The 12131-nt window shown below is 42.8% G+C and overlaps 1 protein-coding gene and 1 pseudogene across 1 annotated transcript in view; one reads left to right on the top strand and one right to left on the bottom strand.

Moving 5' to 3' along the window:
- The window catches only part of VSTM2L (V-set and transmembrane domain containing 2 like), a 135143-nt gene that overhangs the window by 80762 nt on the left and 42250 nt on the right, over positions 1 to 12131 (top strand). The gene's annotated exons all lie outside the window — the stretch shown is intronic.
- LOC149465833 (uncharacterized) lies at positions 10762 to 11444 on the bottom strand (annotated as a pseudogene).

The raw sequence follows: 12131 nt of genomic DNA, 5'->3' as shown, positions 1-12131 counted from the left end.
AGAAGAATCTTTAATAATGACGGTTAGAAACAATTACAAACTCGTGGGTAAAACGGGCTCAATAAAATCGTCAGAGTGTAGAGTCTCAATCCACCATGCGAGAACCCGCTGTGCCGGCCAGCAGCTGCAGGGGGAGCTGAGGATCAGATGTCCAACATGGCCGCCGCAAGTTGCGGGATCGCTGGAACGCACGCTGGAGCGCAATAAAAACATTTTTATTTTTTGTCCTCCTCTCCTTTTTTTTGTTAGTCCATTTCTCCCTTGGTCTCCATTGTTTGGACTTTGGGGGGCATGCACTTCTGTCTCCTCAGCCCGCCACCTCCCCACCCCTTCCTCCTATTTATTTGGCTCCAATCACTTGTAGGCATCGGTCTTGAAGACTGAGCTCTGCGCATGCTCTAAAACGCATCACCGTTCCACGCCCGTTCCTTACCCACTTCACTTCTGGTTGTGGTCTTCTGGACAGTGTGCGCTCCAGCATGCGTTATTGAGCCTGTTGTAACCACGAGTTTGTAAGTGTTTCTAACCGTCATTATTAAAGATTCTTCTGGATATAATGCACTTAGAAATGCCTTCTTGTTCTATCCTTTTCCATATACAGAGTTTGCTTCAACTTCTAGAAGTGCTGCCCGGTGCCTGTTCCAGTGTCTCCTCCATCTCTGGCTGACATCTCTCGGTCCATAGCCTTCTCCAATGATGTGCCCTATACATATCCTCAGCAGCTAAGATCAACACTAAGGTTTAAGTTATACTTATGGTTGAGGGGACGGTAAAAACATGACGTTGAGTCTTATTTTTTAGCACCACCCAACTGCTTCCCCTATAGGCAGCCATATGGAGGTATAAACATGCTGCGTTCAACGGGCACTACACCCATTGAACACAACCCTTTTAAAATGAATGGGGCCTCTCCGCAACTGCTCCACAACCACATGACATGCATATGGTTGCAGTGCAGTGGAGCACTACCCCTACTTGTTTTAGGGGTTAAAACAAGTAGTGAAAGGGCACCACCAGTCAAATGCCTTCTGAGTAGAGATTTACCCCAAATCGCTCTATGGAGGGCCAACGTAGATGTGAACAAGCCCTTACATTGTATGCTGTATGTTCATACAGACTTGCCTTTTTTCATCTTCATGTCAGTGGTCTCCAAACTGTGTCCCGGTTGCAGCCCTTTGCTTGTCTTTATCTGGCCCTTGGGGCACTACTGTTCCCACTGATATGAGGCAATATTCTCCCCTCTGATACCCACAATGGCACACATTTTCTGATACCAACAATGGCGCACTATTCCTCCCTCTGACGCCAATGATGATGCACTCTTCCTCCCACTGACACCAGTGATGGAACACTATTGCTACCCCTAACAACAAAGAATGGGCATTGTATACTCCCATTTATGCTAGGATATTTTCTTCTCTCACTGGCCACATTCTAGCTCCCCTAAAGTCTTAAAGTCTAAGGCACAGTAAACTGTCCCTTTGTTTAGAATGTTTGGAGACCCCTGAATTATGTGAATAGAATGTAACCATTGTAAGCACTCTTGGCAGTGTTACAGTTTGGCCAAACCCCTGTTCACTGGCTGTTTTGCTAGGTAGCTTACTCTGCGTGTATTTATTAAATATATATACAGTTGTGCTCAAAAGTTTGCATATCCTGGAAGAAATCGTGAAATTTTGGTATTGATATTGAAAATATCACTGATCACGCCAAAAACGTATTTTAAGGATAGTGATCATATGAAGCCATTTATTATCACATGGTTGTTTGTCTACCTTTTAAATCATATTGATAACAGAAATCTCTCAAATGGCCATGATCAAAAGTTTACATATCCTGGAATGTTTGACCTTGGTACAGACACACAAGGTGACACACAGAGGTTAAAATGGAAATTAAAGGTTAATTTCCCACATCTGTGGCTTTTTAAATTGAAGTTAGTGTCTGTGTATAAAAAGTCAATGAGTTTGTTGTTAGCTCTCATGTGGATGCACTGAGCAGGCTAGATACTGAGCCATGGGGAGCAAAAAAGAACTGTCAAAATACCTGCGGAACAAAATAATGGAACTTTATACAGATGGATAAGGATGTAAAAAGATATCCAAAGCCCTAAATATACCAAAACTGTACTGTTCAATCACTTATTAAGAAGTGGAAAACTCAGGGTTCTCTTGATACCAAGCCATGGTCAGGCAGACCAAGAAAGATTGCCAAGCAGCCAGAAAAATTGTTCGGGATACAAAGAAAAACCCACAGGTAATCTCAGCAGAAATGCAGGCTGCTGTGAAAAATGACGGTGTGGTTGTTTCAAGGAGCACAATACAACAATATTTGATCAAAAATGCGCTGTATGGATGAGTTACCAGAAAGAAGCCTTTACTGTGCTAATGCCACAAAAAAGCCCGGTTACAATATGCCTGACAACACCTTGACACGCCTCAGCTTCTGCACATTGTAACCTGGAGTGATGAGACCAAAATAGAGCTTTATGGTCACAACAATAAGCGCTATGTTTGGAGAGGGGTCAGTAAGGCCTATAGCAACAAGAATACCACCCCCACTGTGAAGCATAGTGGTGGCTCACTGATTTTTTTTGGGGGGAGTTCTAAACGCATGGGGAAATCTTGTGAAATTGCCGGCAAGATGAATGCAGCATGTTATTAGAAAATGCTGGCAGACAATTTGCATTCTTCTACATGAAAGCTGCGCATGGGAAGCTCTTGGACTTTCCAGCATGACAATGACCCTAAGCACAAGACTAAGTTGACCCTCCAGTGATTACAACAGAAAAAAGGTGAATGTTCTGGAGTGGCCATTACAGTTTCCTGACCTCTGGGGAGATCTCAAACGTGCTGTTCATGCAAAGCATCTAAATACTTTGCTCAACGCAATTTGCCAAGATGAATGGGCAGCCTTACTGCCTGCGAGAATTTGAGGACACATAGACAACTATTACAAAAGACTGCACACTGTCATTGGTGTTAAAGGGGGCAATACACAGGAAGAACTAAGGGTATGCGGACTTTTGAACAGGGGGCATTTCATCATTTGTTTACTTGTTGCCATGTTTTATTTTATGATTGGGCAATTCTGTTATGACCTATAGTTGAATATGGATCCCATAAGAAAAAAAGATTTTTGGCTGTATATATATATACAGTTGTGTTCAAAATAATAGCAGTCAGACATCACTAACCTGATCAATAACTGTTTTTGGTAGAAATGATATTTCTACATGGCAAATAATTTACTAGCAGGTGTAGTAGAGTAATAGAAATCCAACAGACCCAACAGTCATGACATGCAAGCTGCTGATTCTGTGTAATTGAATCACTAATTGAAAGGGGCATGTTCAAAATAATAGCAGTGTGGAGTTCTATTAGTGAGGTCATTCATTCTTTGAAAAACAGGTGGCAATTATTGCCCTTATTTAAGGAAGGAAGGCAGCAAATGTTGTACATGCTGGTTACAGTGCATTTCTCTCTGAAATTCTGAGGAAAATGGGTCGTTCCAGACATTGTTCAGAAGAACAGCGTACCTTGATTAAAAAGTTGATTGGAGAGGGGAAAACATATAAAGAAGTGCAGAAAATGATAGGCTGCTCAGCTAAAATGATTGCAAATGCTTGAAAATGGCAACCAAAACCTGAAAGACGTGGAAGAAAGCGAAAAACTACCATTCGATTGGACAGAAGAATTGCCAAAATGGCAAGGACTCAGCCAACAATCAGCTCCAGGAAGATCAAAGAAGGTCTAAAGTTACCTGTGGGTACTGTTACAATTAGAAGACGCCTATGTGAAGCCAAGCTATCTGCAAGAAGCCCCCACAAAGTCCCACTGTTGGAAAAAAGACATGTGCTGAAGAGGTTACAATTTGCCAAAGAGCACATTGACTGGCCTAAAGAGAAATGACGCAACATTTTGTGGACTGATGAAAGTAAGATTGTTCTTTTTGGGTCTAGTGGCCGGAGACAGTTTGTCAGACGACCCCCAAACACTGAATTCAAGCCACAGTACACTGTGAAGACAGTGAAGCATGGTGGTGCAAGCATCATGATATGGGGATGTTTCTCATACTACGGTGTTGGGCCTATTTATCGCATACCAGGGATCATGGATCAGTTTGAATACATCAGAATACTTGAAGAGGTCATGCTGCCTTATGCTGAAGAGGAAATGCCCTTGAAATGGGTGTTCCAACAAGACAACGACCCCAAACACACCAGTAAACGTGCAACATCTTGGTTCCAGACCAACAAGATTGACGTTATGGAGTGGCCAGCTCAATCCCCGGATCTTAATCCAATAGAAAACTTGTGGGGTGACATGAAAAATGCAGTTTCTGAGGCAAAACCAAGAAATAGAGAACTGTAGAATGTAGTCCAGTCATCCTGGGCTGGAATACCTGTTCACAGGTGCCAGAAGTTGGTTGACTCCATGCAACACAGATGTACAGCAGTTCTCAGAAACAGTGCTTATACAACCAAATATTCATTAAGTGATTCAAAGGAAAGCAAAATCTTCAAACATTTTTCAGTTTATATAGTGAATGTTTGAGTTTGTAAAGAAGAATACAAACACTGCTATTTTTTTGAACAGTCTAATATTCACTTTTCTTCAATTTTTTTTAGAGGAACAACACAAATTTGATCTATTTTTCTTCATGTTTTGATTTGGAATAGAATGTGTAGTGTTCCCAATGCATTTGTGTGTATGGAAATAAAAGCTATTAGAAGGATTTTGAGCTTTGTTCACTTTTTTCAACACACTGCTATTATTTTAAACACAACTGTATATATATATATAGGCACATGAAAAAAAGGAATCCATATACTAAACATTATCATTACATGTACTGTATTAACCCCAGAATACAATATTTATTGGTGTACTGGTCCTTTAAAGCCATCATTGTCGATGCAAAACTAAAATATAAATTTTTGAGGACGTTGACCTTTAGTTTTCATTAGGAAAACTATTGAAATATATTTTGTGCAGAAAATATTTGCGCTCTGCTGTGTGTGTGATTTGTGGTTGTCCACTTTTCCTATTAAGCTCGAGCTGCCTTGCTTCCTATTACATTGCATCTGAACTCAATACAAAGCTAGTCACATATCAGAAAAGGGTCATTGGACCCCATGGTAAATTTGTGGGTGATTCACATAGCCTTAGGAGGTATCGCAAAAAGAATATTTTAATAGGCATTCTCGCAAATAAACTATCCTAAACCCCACGCCACACTTGTCATCAATTTACAGATGCCAGATACAGACAAATAGCGTTCTCACTGCCTGGATCTGCTAAGGCTGAGCAGTGAATTTATATCCAGCGCTACTTTTTTTTCTGACATCCCAGCATAGCTGCCATCTGCCATAGAGTACTATGGGCCCCCTGTTGGCCATTTTACTCTATGGCAGACACCAACACAAGTGCTGCTGGATGTGAAAACAGAAATTGTCCAGCGCTTCGCAAGCTATGGAAGTGAGATCATAATTTTTGGGGAGGAGGGCAAGAGGGGTGTGATGGCCGTACTTTTTGAAATACACACTTATTCTTAAAGTTATCCTGTATTTTACCCACTCAGGGCATATGCTTGATAGCTTAAAAATCAAATAATTTCATCATATGATACAAAAATGTGCTCCAATACATAAAAAGCCAAAAAGGGTTAATTAAAGTGCAATAAAGTTCAGTAAAGTGCAAAACAGTGTCCACTCCACCATACAGTCCAAAAGTGCTCAACCCCCAAATGGATGATTGAAATATACAGTATGTTATTCCCAAAGTGGGTAGCAAAGAAATACAAAATCCATAAGATGCTCCACCCAGAAATGGATATTCACTGGTTCTCCATCCACAAAAGAATTACTACATTCCTGTACACACCCTATGGACAACTCTAACTCACCAGAAAGAAATGCCCGTAGCGAAAGAAAGAAGAAATAGCGCAGGGCATACATGACTAGGCCCAGAGTGGGGGAAGGAAGAGCAGAAAGGGTTAAGGTAGCTCCAGGAGGATTTTGTTATTGTTAGTGGGGGGTAGCTGATTGGTAGAGGTTGGTGTAGGTGGGGTTTTGCTGCACCTTAGGATGGGAGGTTCTGTGAGGGGGAGTCAGTTAGCTGGACGGCAAGAGTGTGAGCTTCCCTCCCGCCCTCCCTGTTTGGGTGAGTTTTGGGTCCCTCCAGGTAGAGGGGGGGATTATGTTGGTTCATGGGCGGTTGTTGGTCTTTGGAGGCGGTTCTTATTTGGAAGGTAAACAACAATGGTGTGGGACCCATCCGTGTTATGGGATGCCCGGGGACATTCCCAGTTAACCAAGGTTTAACTGGAAGGTGGTGGTGCTGCACTGCGGACGGTATGGTTGTCTCTGAGCTGGTTGGTTGCGGCTGGAGGCCTAGTGTATATGGTTGTCCGCAGGTGCATTTCGGATCGTTTTGGGGTGCCTTCGAAGACCAACAACAATTCTGTGGGTTTCTGTTATAAGGAATGGTTGGTGGCGGTTGTTGGTCTTTGGAGGCGGTTCTTATTTGGAAGGTAAACAACAATGGTGTGGGACCCATCCGTGGTATGGGATGCCCGGGGACATTCCCAGTTAACCAAGGTTTAACTGGAAGGTGGTGGTGCTGCACTGCGGACGGTATGGTTGTCTCCGAGCTGGTTGGTTGCGGCTGGAGGCCTAGTGTATATGGTTGTCCGCAGGTGCATTTCGGATCGTTTTGGGGTGCCTTCGAAGACCAACAACAATTATGTGGGTTTCTGTTATAAGGAATGGTTGGTGTATTGTAACTTGAGTTGTTAATAAAAGGCCATGTTGGCCATTTACTCCAAAATTGGTGTTATGTCTTTTGTTAGTATAATTGGTTAAGGGGAAGGGGGTTGGTGCGGAACGGTAATGGTGGTAATGGGGAAGTGGACGAGCCTATCTCTGGTGCAATAGTCAAGGATGGACCTTTCTTGTATAAAAAAAAGTCAAATGTGCTGTATGCAATAGCAGGGATCTCTCCTCTCCTTCAGACCTAGATGGTTCCACTAACAAACAAGAAGGAAGAAACAGAGGGAAACTTTTGTTGGTTCCCCTAAGGATTGGCACAAATTTATTGCTATGTAAATATTGGCATTTGCAGCCGCTCCGCTCAGCTGTCAGCTCAGCTGCTTTCCACTGTGGTTCCACTGGGAGTTAGGCAAGCCGAATGTGACGTCAGGATCGATCAGCCACACCTCAAGGCATTTCGCCAACGGGCATCCTGAGAATGCCCATTGGCGAAATGCATTGGGGTAAGGCTGCTCGGTCCTGACGTCACATCTGGTTTATTACTGTTCTGGGGACAACTCAAAATTTTACATTCACTTTTGATCACAATGGTAAACGGGATGCATAGAGAAGGTGAATCTCCCTAACGGGGGTAGAGGTGGCAATGAAAACCTGACAGGTGTTCTAATCCCTCTCCACTCTGTCCTATAGTTATATTTTAAATTTACTCCAATCCAAACACTAAGAAAGGATCAGCCTCCTGAAAACTGGGGCCAGCTGGTGGCCCTACTAAGCCTCCTAAAAGCGAGGACATCTGGAGACCCTTCTCAGCCTCCTGAAATTAGGGACATGGGTGATCCTACTTAGCCTCCTGAAAGTGGAGATGTCTGGAGACCCTACTTAGCCTCCTGAAAGCGGGGACATCTGGTGACCCTAGTCAGCCTCCTGAAAATGGGGACATCTTGTGGCCTTACTCAGTCTCCTGAAAGCAGGGACATCGGGTGACCATTCTTAGCCTCCTAAAAGCGGGAACCTCTGGTGACCTATTTAGCCTCCTGAAATTGGGGACATCTGGTGACCCTAGTCAGCCTCCTGAAAATGGGGACATCTTGTGGCCTTACTCAGTCTCCTGAAAGCAGGGACATCGGGTGACCATTCTTAGCCTCCTAAAAGCGGGAACCTCTGGTGACCTATTTAGCCTCCTGAAATTGGTGACCCTACTGAAGATAAGCATATAATCAATTTCTACAGCACATATTTTATTTTTAATAGAAGGCAATAGTTCTACTTCTTTACTCCTTTGCTGCTGACACTTACTGTATTTTGCATGTGTTGTCCCACAACCCTGTTCACTAGCTGGAGCCCCTTGGCATACCCTGTATTTTTGGATATGGAGCAGCATGTTACTCCACTTTTATGGTGCCTGAATGGCCCATCCCTAGGCCCAAGTACTGTCACTTGGGACTGGGCAACATACTCTTCTCTTCGTAAGCTCAAAACCAGACTAACCCGGAATTTACACTGGGCTTCAACAAGTGAACGAGGTAGCAGGGGGTCGTAGGGAAGGTAAGAAAGGCAAAGTACAAATTATTTTAGGTATACCTGTTATGGGAGGATTATGGGACTGCTGTTGTTGACCTCACCAGATCAATTATTCAGGTCAGGAAAGTCTCAGTAAAGTCAGAACTATCTGTATTGCACTTGTTTGAGGGAGGGTAAGTGATTCACAGAATTGCAGCAAAAGGGTCATCATGATGGCCAGACAACTAGCATTTTTAGAAGAAGAGTCCAGCAGAAGAAGAGTCCAGCAATGACAGTCTTCATGTGTCACTCATGACAGATTTCCTTTATAAGGAAAGTGTATTGTGTATTTTTTTTGCCTGGTAGTTATCTTAATCCCGATGATTGCTCCACAATACTCCCCTGGCCACCATGTATTTACCCAGCATGGGGGTGTATGGAGAGGTCGCATAATGAAAAGGGTACAGCTTTCATATTGGTACACTTGCTCACACAGAGATTCCAGATCAATTAAACTGCAGTATTACTATGCTGATATCAGTTTATTAAAACCATAAAACATAGTTTGACATTTAATAGCCCAGAGTTACAAAAACTCCGCAGTAAGGCAGTAGCAGCCACCAACTTCAATGGGTGTGCTAGACAATGAAGAAAATGTTCATATTACTGGACTGACCTTTCACTCAAAATCCATCTAGTTTTCTAATTGAATCTCATGTGAAAATGGGTGAATCTTGAGTGAAAGTTGTGTGGATCTTCGGTAAAAACATTGATAATGATACATTGACCCATTAAATTCCAGGAAGATATAAAAGGCACAAATCAATGATGTGCTGTTATCATTAAGATTGCAAGCAGTGTAAGTATTTGAATCTCACTTAGAATCAGTCTCTTGCAATTCCCTGTACAGCAGAGTTTAAACTGGGGAGGGCAAATCAGCAGTAGGAGCCAATGGAGTGTACTGCAGTCTGATGTTCTAACAGGGGACATGATGATAGGAGGAGAGAGCAGAGTGGCACGGCCCAAAGCAGCCACTATAAGGTGCACAATTGTGATGTCCAGCCAGTCCTGCAAACACCAAGATGAAGGGGTATCAAGGGGCTAGCTGTTGTGGAGCGCCCACCCCCCATGTTAGGGATCTGGGTATGACCAGAAATGTGTGGACTGACACAGGGAAACACAGGCTCCAGGTATAGTATAAACAATATAATTTATTAAAGACTAAACAATACATAATTGCAGTGCAAGACTAAACATAAACACAGTGCAACCAAACCTCCAACAGATAACAATAAGAACAATACTAAACGTAGTCGGGCAGGCCGGGTCGGTAGCAAACGGGCAGCAAGGTACAAGGAGCAGGCGGAAGCGTAGTCAGGAATAGCTGAGGTCAGGACAGGAAGAGTTCATGCAGTGTCAGGATTAAAGCAGAATCAGGATCAGGCAGGAAGCAGGCAGGATGCAGGTACAGGGGCCCATGGGAAACATACACCAAGGCCCTGATCACAGGCCTGGCCATTCCTTAAATACACCTGTTGTAATCAGCTTCAGGTGATGGCTCATTGCAGGAGTGAGCCTCTGGTTGCTGAGAGCACCTGCTGGCCAGCCCTGGTACTGCAGCCCACAAGGCAGGTGAGTCCCACCACCACTGGCAAGTCCATTCCTGACACCCCACCTTCCCCCCAACAGCTACATGTGTAATGGGAGGACATGCTCCATTTAAAACAGGAGGAGCCCTGGTGTGTACCATTAAGATCATATGGAATTGCAAAGCTGTTAGAGATTCTGCATATAGCCCTACAGAACAGACAGTGCTCGGTGCACATGTTTATCTGCTGCATCTCTGCTAACAGGAAACAGGAACTTTATTATAGCGAAAAAACATAGAGTTTAACTATAGATGCTAGGGTTACACCGATACCATCTGTTTTATTGGCAGGTACGAGTACCAATACTTGTGCTCAAGTACTTGCCGATACCGATTACCAATATCTTTGCAGTGAGATTTGAGCCATACAAAATTAATGGCTCTAATCACACTGCAAATCGCATTGCACCTGCAGAAACACCGTATGTGATTTGGACAGGAATCGCACCACATTCCTGTTCAAATTAAATGTGATTCTTTGCAGTACGATTTGAGCCCGTTTATTTTGAATGGGTTCAAATTGCACTGCAAAGGTATTGGTTTCAGGTATCGGAGCATTTTCACAAGTAAGAGTACTCGTGCAAGTGCTTAGTATACCGGTATCAGTGCAACATAATACTGCCATCTACTTGAAGAATATATCTCTACTGAACGGTGAAGTAATTGTTGCAAAATACATGAACGCTGTATTCCAACACCCCCATCTCAATAACTGCTCCTTATATTAGTCCCATTTTGGATCTCAGCTCTCTATATCTGTTTCTTGTAAGTGGTTTTGTCAAAGCATCTGCAGTCATGTTATTAGTCTCACAATACGTAAGCAAAATTACATTTTGTTCAACTAGATCATGAATGCAATGGTGTCTGACGTCAGTATGTATTGTTCTTGCATTGATCTTTTTACTGGTGGCAGGTTTGATACATCCTTGATTGTCCTCATATAGGATTGTAGGTTGGGACATTTACTCTCCAAGATCTTTAAGCAATTGACGTAACCACACATCTTCTTGACTGGCATAGGCAGCAGCAATGTATTCTGCCTTTGTAGAAGACAAAGCTACTGAGATCTGCTTCTAGGTGGACCAAGATATAGGACTGTTTTCTAATTTGAACAAGTAACCACTCATGGATTTGCAAGTGCTTAGATCACCTGCCCAATTAGAGTCCACATATCATACGAGGTTCAAATCACCAACTGCGGACGGCGTTAGACTCAAGTTCTTCATTTGTTTGAGGTATCTCATGACTCTCTTAATTGATGTCCAGTCTCTTTGACGTAGTTCATTCATGAGTCTACAAAGAAACAACATGGCAACTGCAATGTCTGGACTGTAGTGGTTGCATTACTGTATATAGAAATGCCCCCACTGCTTTTCTGTACTGATCATTACTAGGAAGAAGATCCTCCTCCCCTTCCGTTTTTAGGTATGCTGTGTCAGTGGGAGCATGCTGGGCCCATAACCTGTTGCTTTGTTGCTTATCTTCGTGTGACACTAATGGAGAGTTTCCCTCAGTTTGAAGCATTTGTGTTAGTTCATGAAATTTTGAACACACTGAACAATTACACGTCTACTGATGGTTACCTTGTTTGAATCTTGGTGTAGAATTCTGAATCCCTTTTGAGATTCACTGTACCCCATAAGTACACCTTCCTTTGGGTGAGCATCCCATTCTGTACATTTTTTGTTTTTGGGATGTGCACATAGGCTTTGCTTCCAAAAATGTTTAGATGGTTCATAATGGGGTCTTTTCCATTCTACAGTTCATATGGTGTTTTCTCAGTTGATTTTCCTAGTCAATTTTGGAGATAGCATTAGGTCCTACTTGCCTCCCCCCAGTATGTGGCTGGTATATCTGCATTAAACAGCATGGTTCTTCCACTTTCACATAGAGTACGGCTCATTCTTTCTGCAACCCCGTTTTGTTGTGGCCTGTGTGGTGCAGTAGTTTTGAAATAATATACCATTCTTTTTGAGAATCCGCTGTGTGTTTTCACCTGTATATTCAGTTTCATTGTCTGTGCTTAATACACTTGGCATTTTGCCAAATTTGTTTTTTACTTGATGCTTTTACTGTTCAAGTTTCCTTGGTATTTCACTTTGGTTGTGTAACAGATATAGTGTAGTATACCTGGAGTAATTATCTAAAAAAGTAAGAAATATCTCTTCTTTCCTGGAATCAGTTTTTCCATTGGGCCAGGAAGATCTGAAT

The sequence above is a fragment of the Staurois parvus genome, unplaced genomic scaffold, assembly GCF_062004578.1.
Source record: "Staurois parvus isolate SC_StPar_1 unplaced genomic scaffold, SC_StPar_1.0 ptg000137l, whole genome shotgun sequence".
Lineage (NCBI taxonomy): Eukaryota > Metazoa > Chordata > Amphibia > Anura > Ranidae > Staurois > Staurois parvus.
The sequence above is the reverse complement of the archived record's forward strand: the minus strand, read 5'-3'. Positions and strand labels throughout refer to the sequence as shown.